The 7605-nt window shown below is 38.3% G+C and overlaps 2 non-coding genes across 2 annotated transcripts; both read right to left on the reverse strand.

The window, feature by feature from the left end:
- Positions 1-4731: 4731 nt before the first annotated feature.
- On the reverse strand, positions 4732-4805 carry Trnan-guu (transfer RNA asparagine (anticodon GUU)). The gene has a single exon. It is a non-coding gene; the product is annotated as a tRNA-Asn (tRNA).
- Positions 4806-7142: 2337 nt separating this feature from the next.
- Trnan-guu (transfer RNA asparagine (anticodon GUU)) lies at positions 7143-7216 on the reverse strand. Its single transcript has one exon. It is a non-coding gene; the product is annotated as a tRNA-Asn (tRNA).
- Between the last annotated feature and the right edge of the window lie 389 nt (positions 7217-7605).

Consider the following 7605-nt stretch of genomic DNA (forward strand, 5'->3'; position numbering starts at 1 on the left):
GGGATACTCAATATTTGCAAAATCTGTTCTAAACCTTTATTTCTTTAAATATCATCGGGTCGTGTTGTGAAACAGTCAAAACAAATTAAGACAACGACAGTCCACCCGTTCAAATGACCTTTTTTGCGACTGCGCTAATGATTTTCGTTTCCTGTATAAGGGTCGGCTAAAACACGTCACAGTGTCTGTGATTGGGTTCACATAACGACGGAAAACGTCTGGCTGTACCATCACATCACATTGGTTAGTGATACACTGAATGCCGCATAGTACATACTTGTGATGGCCTTAAACCTTCCATGCATCACCCTCTCTAGCTGATGTAGATATCACAGATGAAAATGTAAAAAAATACAATCACTGCATAGAACAAGGTTATATATGAGAATGAAAATTGGAAAACTTTCATCTGACATTAACCTTTAATAAGTCACTGTATTTTACGTTATAAAATAATTCCGCTTTATTCAGTTTATTGGCGCAGCGACATATTTTTCTAAGTAGGGATGTTGAAAAGCTTTGTGAAAAACAAACGACCATCATAAATCTATTCGCGATATCACTCGAGATAGATAGATAAAGGGCAATTTGAACTGAATCCCAGCATATATCGAGCTGTTATTATTGCGCGATTACGGTACTGACGTATTCGTCAATAAAATGTCTACATCGTACATTTCAGGAATAAGGTCAGGTCGCGATTGAACATCAAATTCGTTTTGAAAAAATATACGAACTGCAGCCACGACGTTGAGAGAGAGAGAGAGAGAGAGAGAGAGAGAGAGAGAGAGAGAGAGAGAGAGAGAGAGAGAGAGAGAGAGAGAGAGAGAGAGAGAGAGAGAGAGAGAGAGAGAGAGAGAGAGAGAGAGAGAGGAGAGAGAGAGAGAGAGAGAGAGGGAGGGAGGGAGGGGGGCGGGAGGGAGGGAACGGGAGGGAGAGAGACAGAGACAGACAGACAGACAGACAGACAGACAGACAGGGACAGACTTATACACTTAGTAACTGTAGAGAGACAGAGGGAGAGATGGTGAAAGAGACAGACAGACAGACAGAGACAGAAGAAAAGAAAGATAGATTGATTGATTGACAGATATATAGGTAAAGACAAGGAGACAGACAGGCAGACGGACAGACAGAGCGACAAACGAAGCAGACCAACAGAGAGACAAACGGTGATATGACGGAGACATATTAGGGATATAGAGACATGACAGAGACAGAGACAGAGAGGACAGATACTATATTATTATTATTATTATTATTAGACTTTATTTAAAGAGGGTAATCTGAGTTACAAAACAAATTGTAATTTACATCAGAGCCCTCTGTGAGCTCGAAAAAAGAACATGCGCATAAATAGCAAATACAATGTACATGTAAATACAGCAAGTGTTCAAAATAAGGATGAGTAACACTTCATTGCAACAAAAGAAAATAAATTAATCTAAATCTGAACCTCAAAATGAAGCTGCGCAAAAATTTGACCTTTCAGAAGCGTTTGCGCCTCCCGAGGTTTTTCCAAGTAATTATTATTTTTATTATATTATTATTATTATTATTATTATTATTATTATTATTATATTATTATATTATAATACTTTATTTAAAGAGGGTAATCTGAGTTATACTAGACACAAAGGCAGAAAATAGACACGAATGGATTGAGAAAAAAGAGAAAAACATATAAAATACGCAGCGTCGTATATGGACAGCGCTTTCGTCGTTTTTAGTACCGTGATGGACCGTAAAGAGCACCGTTAATTCTATGTCAAGACTCTCGGGGTAAAATGGAGTACTTTCGAAGAGAAAATTAATGAAATTTTCTATCTCTTGATTAGGACCCACAAAATAAAAAAAATTCCCGAGGCAAAAAGTACCACTTTACATTTTAAAAAATGGAGTCGGTTTACATACTTTGAGATATCACCGGATTTTGTTTCCTATATTTTCTCGCCGAAATTTAATACGCCGGAGAAGCCACATATTAAAATTTAATCTTGTAAAACAGAATTATGTGGTTCTTGCTGGATGAACTCTAGAAAATGGCCCTAAGATAGGCATGTTTTCCAGTACAAGGTACGCTTAGGAAATATCTCGTTTCTGAAACAACTTGTTTTACGTTTCACAATTCTTTATTTAAAACCTGAGAGTCTTTAAAGATGTACAGTTTCAAACGCGAGACACTTTTTATTCAGTGAACTTATAACCTTTACCCGGGGCGTTTGCTGTAAAGTGCGGGAAAACGTTCTCGTAATTTCTCGTTAGCTGAAGAAAGATATATGAAGACGTAATCGTTGATAATTGTACCCGGAGTCGTTTATACGCAGTTTCTCAGGTTTTAAGGTTGAGCCATTAGAGGAGTTTGAATCGCGCTTCAGAATTTGATAAATGTATTAAACGTGCAAGAAGTCGACTCCTGTCACACATTATTGCGTTTTGCGCAATTCCGTGTAAATATTTCATGCGATTAAAGAGCTAGAAAAAACATTACAGCCCTTTTAATATGTTTTAAATCCGACGTGGTGTGCGCCAGAATGCTGAAAGCGCTGATTCAATAAAGCAATTTGAAGCGTTAGTGTCGATGCAATGCTGAATAACTCCGTTTCCATGTAAACAGAATTAACAAGCGTACAATCGACGACAAAGTGCGTGTTTCTTTCGAGACAAACGCTGAGTCTGAAAATGCGCGATTAGTTCCTTGAAAGTACAATAACACGATGTTCTGCAGTTAAGAGAAAAGGCAATGATCATACATGCACCACACTTAGGGCACGCAGTACAAAAACGTACAAAAGTTTAGGTTTCTCTTTTCTCAGTGCAAACAGCGGCGGGTACCGTGTAAGGAGGATCTCGCTCCGGGGTCTCAAATTATCACTTTTTTGTCGGTATTCGTCTGACGAGGAAGTTTGATACGCGTAAACAGAATGGCTTCAAGACAGTCAGTGTCTCGAGTCCATTAGGCGTCTCTGTATAGCTGCAGTCATGTGGTATAGCCTTTCGAATACTGGAAATTTCGGTTCAAAACGCGGTCCCCCGTGGTGAAGGAACTGCGTTAAAAAAGAAGTTTCATAAACACTAGTCGAGCTTGTACCGCTCTACTATACTGAACTTTTCCCCTTGCCCATCGAATGCGATCATGGTAGAGTCACGTAAATAAAGATCTCCAGGACGATGATAGAATTCATGGTAATTTCGCTCGGGGAACAAACCAATTATAATCACAACAACTGGATAAAATACCCTTTCTGCAACACGTTGGTCTTGTTTAAAAGCAGAACATCGACAGAATACCACCGCCTTGAGCATTGTGAATAGGAGACTCGCACCAACGAAAGTCCACGATGTGAGCTATTATCGTTAGCGATACAGACTTTAGTCACGACGTCGACAAGTTAATACCAATAGGGGAAACACTTGTTGCGATATCAAATCTTGCGGGTTTGGTGGATTTTGTAGTCCTCTGTTTGGTTTAAAGTGTTCGACATGTTGCCGGTGATATATAGTTATCTTGTAATGGTGACGCGTTCATTTACGAAGAAGCGATGGGTGTTCAGAAAATCCGTGGGTGGAAAGGAGCGGTATTACCGTTATTTTTTATCACCCAGTATGACTCTTATCTAAACATTTGGGTAGTACGCTATACCAGTTTGACTTAAGATAATATGCGCCTCGAAAGTGAAAGATTTAAACTTTTGCCCAAACTATCCTCCAGGAATATTTCAAACATACTCTTTCAAAATCAAGAATAAAAATTGGTGGTCACCGTGCAAATGTTGGTACTAGAGAAACAAATTACTGAAGATTTACCGATGTCTGAAATTCAAAATGGCTGCCATCCCCGTGTTAACTCCGTGTGGAAAAAATAAAATTTGGGATTTTCAAAAAACGAAGACAGTGATAAGTTTTCTTACACTAATAGCTTTAAAATGAACCCTCACGAGTGGTTGATCAGAAAGGAAAATAATTTGAAAAGTTTGAGAGTCCGAATATGTCCCCCAGGCGCATTCTACCTTAACGCTCCATGACAGCCAATCATATTCACTGACTTGATAACTGAATTGCTACTGTAACGTTCTGGTATTGAAATGATGGTGAAATTCGAACATCGCGTACACCAAAAACAAGCCGGGAAGACGCAGCATGTATAGGGTCACGGTGAAATGGACGGTTTCCATTTTCTAGGTTGTAACAAGCAGATAAAATGACACACTCGATGTCACCGTAACCCCAGCTAATTCCACCAAAGACTCTGGAGAGCAGGCCTAACGGAAAGGTCATAATACACTTGTTAAATATAAACCAGTATTAACAACAAACCTTGATTCGAAAATCAACTGGGCATGTTTTAATTATTGGATTAAAACGCAGAAAAATATAATGTAATACAATTTGAGATATAATTTTGGTCGTCAACTTGTTCATCATATCTTTGGTTTCTGCGATAATGTTGTTTTTTTCTCTGATGTTTGTTCTTAGTCGTCTGGTGTAAACTTTGTGTGGTCACGTTATCACTGTTGACGAGTTATTTTTTTGAGGCTTAACACAAAAAGTATATCAGTATAGATTTATATAAGTATCACATACACATACAAACATACTCGGTTCTCCTCAGGCTCCGTACGTGATTTTTTGAAGGCAATAAAAAATAATTTACCCAAGAAAACGCAATACTCGCTTTTACTTATTACGTTATTTTCGTCTTCGCAATGCCAGCAACCAAAATGATGGCGACGTCCCTGGGTGGGCTCGAACCACCAACCTTTCGGTTAACAGCCGAACGCGCTAACCGATTGCGCCACAGAGACCTCTGTCCCTCTGAGAGATGTCATTAATTTAAAAAGATCGATACTGTATTACAACAATACCTAAATCAACTGGCACAACACGTATGCAAAATTAAAACATTTCCCGCGCTGAACTTACTCATTCGTCGGTACATTTATCAGTCGAAATCCACCCAAACAGGTGAAATATCATATTGACGTATTAAATATGCATTTTAGATTGGATGAGAGTTACATTTGCGTATTTGTCGAAGCCTATGATGTTCTATTAATTATTTCATTAATTTCTTTATATCTATTTGTCTGTGTCTTTTTTTAAAAGTATACATTTTTTCCTTGATGGATAAAATCACTAACGATTTCTTTTACAATAATGTTGCATCATGGGCCTTTAATTTCTAAGGTATTTGAATTACTTTTGTGTGCATTCAAAAAAGTTTAATTATAATTAACCGCCCATTCATACAGGAAAGTTGCTAAAATCCTGGTTTGATGGAAAATTGCAATGACACGGATTCAAAGCAGACAGGAACTTATACAAGTGGCTGGACGTTCAACCCTCGGTGTTGTGAACGGAGTAATATGGATGATATTGACATAACGATAATTGAATCACCGTAAAATGACTCACTATATTGATAACCAGGATAATGATACTGCAGAAAATTATTAATTTTGCCGATTCGACCCGTCACACGGCACTATATTAAACAACCTAGATGACTTCAGGGTACAGGTTCGCTTTTGTAGACCGTGACGGTACTGTAACAGGGCGAATACATGTGCAGTAAGCCAGTATTACATATTGCATTAAAGCGAAGGTTCTTCTGCGAGCCCTGCAAACGCCTACAGAAGCTTACGTCATCGATGACACGGTACGTTCTTTCCTCGCAAGTCATTTATGCCTCCTCGCAAGATAACAATATCCAGCAAGCAAATGGACTTGTATTCTATATAACTTAACATTTCTCGGTTTGGAGGGTTTAAAATTTTAATAGAAAATGATAAAAGTTTCCCTAGACATTGTAAAAATTATCGCCTACTTATTAAAGGCCCAGTTTGGTGCGAGATCTGGCAGCTGCAGTGAATAATTCCCTTCCAAGCAGGGCTAGTAATTAACAAACACTGCTCACCAATGGCGGTTTATATTGTTACAGTTCCATACTTTTTGAATGTGCCCTCGATGTGATACCGTTATTTTGTCAGATCAGCGTGTACAAGCGATACAACATGTATGTGTGGCCTGCTCTAAGAAGTGGATTTTTGAGGGCTGCCAAGTTTTAAGTCATTAATGATAATTGTTACAATTTCAAGTAAGGTTTCGACAATTTGAAGTAAATTTTAAAAATTCTCGGTCATCTTGACGGCGAGATGAGATAATTTCTCTATAAATTCTGGACAAACGCTGCAACTGATGCGATATAAATATGAGTTGCATTGCATCCCAGCAAAATACAGAATAACATTATCGCCCTTTAAGTGCCGTGTTCCACATCGGCCAATAAATCAAAGTTGCTGTCATGGTAACGCTTATTATAATCTTCACCATGTCCTCAAGAATATGAGGAACAAAACGAATTTTCTCAACTCCAGGTGGACTCAAATCACATAGCTTATGATCAACAGGCGAACCTTCTATACTGATTGCGCCGTTTCCTGTTATCACACATGAGGGATCACGTGTGTTGAAGGTAGTTGTAAATTACCTATCGTCAGTAAGAACGATTTTCCATTTCAAAACAAGAAAACTAAAAATAAAGAACAAGCAAGAGAAAACGAATAAACATGTATGCATACGTTTACAACAAGACTCGATTTCATGCAGTTGGCGAAGGTTTCACAATTTACATCATCTTTAGGCATGGTGTAAACATCCAAATGACCATTTTCGAAAAAACAACAACTTATAAATACTGCTGTGAAAGCGCTGTGACTTCGCGTAGCCCTACAGACAAAAACGTTTCAAAAATATAAATAAACATTCTTAGCTGCTGTAACTAGGCGAGGAAAACAACTAGAGGCATAAAAAACTGCAAATTAAGGGAGGAGTCCGAGTCTTTAAGAATTGCTCTATGTACCTTGGCATTTTGTCTAAGAAAAGGATAAGGAAGGAAAATTATTAGTAATAACAACATGACCATAATACTTTAAGAACCTGTTAATTTGACGTCTCCTGTGCGGAACTTAGATTTCAAATCGAAGTCCTATATTGTTCTCCCATAAAAATAAGTGTAAGTTAGAAATTGTACTCATTTCATTGCTTTTGTTCAATATCCTCACTTCGACTTGGTCGTTTTGGCAACATCGATATAATCGATATCATGGAAAATAAAAATTGGTCACCCAAAACTTCGACGACGTCCCTGGGTGGGCTCGAACCACCAACCTTTCGGTTAACAGCCGAACGCGCTAACCGATTGCGCCACAGAGACCCATACCATGGAGGAAAACAAGTCGTGAAATCACTAGGAAGGTGTCACTGTGTACGGCAGAGCAACATGCTCTGGCATGCCAACAGTCGCTAGGTTTACATTATAACTGACTTGGGTGCTTACTCAAGACGTACCATAATTCAAGGACACCTATCGATATTACAACAGTTTAGGTTGCAGTAGGTAAGCAGTTAAACACACTTCGACCATTTTCTAACACACGATATTTTGTACTTTCAGCCGTAAAAAGATAATCTCAAACGTGTTAAGCAGTATCCTTTTGAAATATGTTTTGCGCATATAATAGATAAAAATCTGTGGTACATTGTTCAGTAAAACCTGGAATAGAAGAGGAAAGATATCTGTTTTCTACGCCATTTCTAGAAGAA

Source organism: Ptychodera flava, chromosome 12 (genome assembly GCF_041260155.1).
Source record: "Ptychodera flava strain L36383 chromosome 12, AS_Pfla_20210202, whole genome shotgun sequence".
Taxonomy (NCBI): Eukaryota; Metazoa; Hemichordata; class Enteropneusta; family Ptychoderidae; genus Ptychodera; species Ptychodera flava.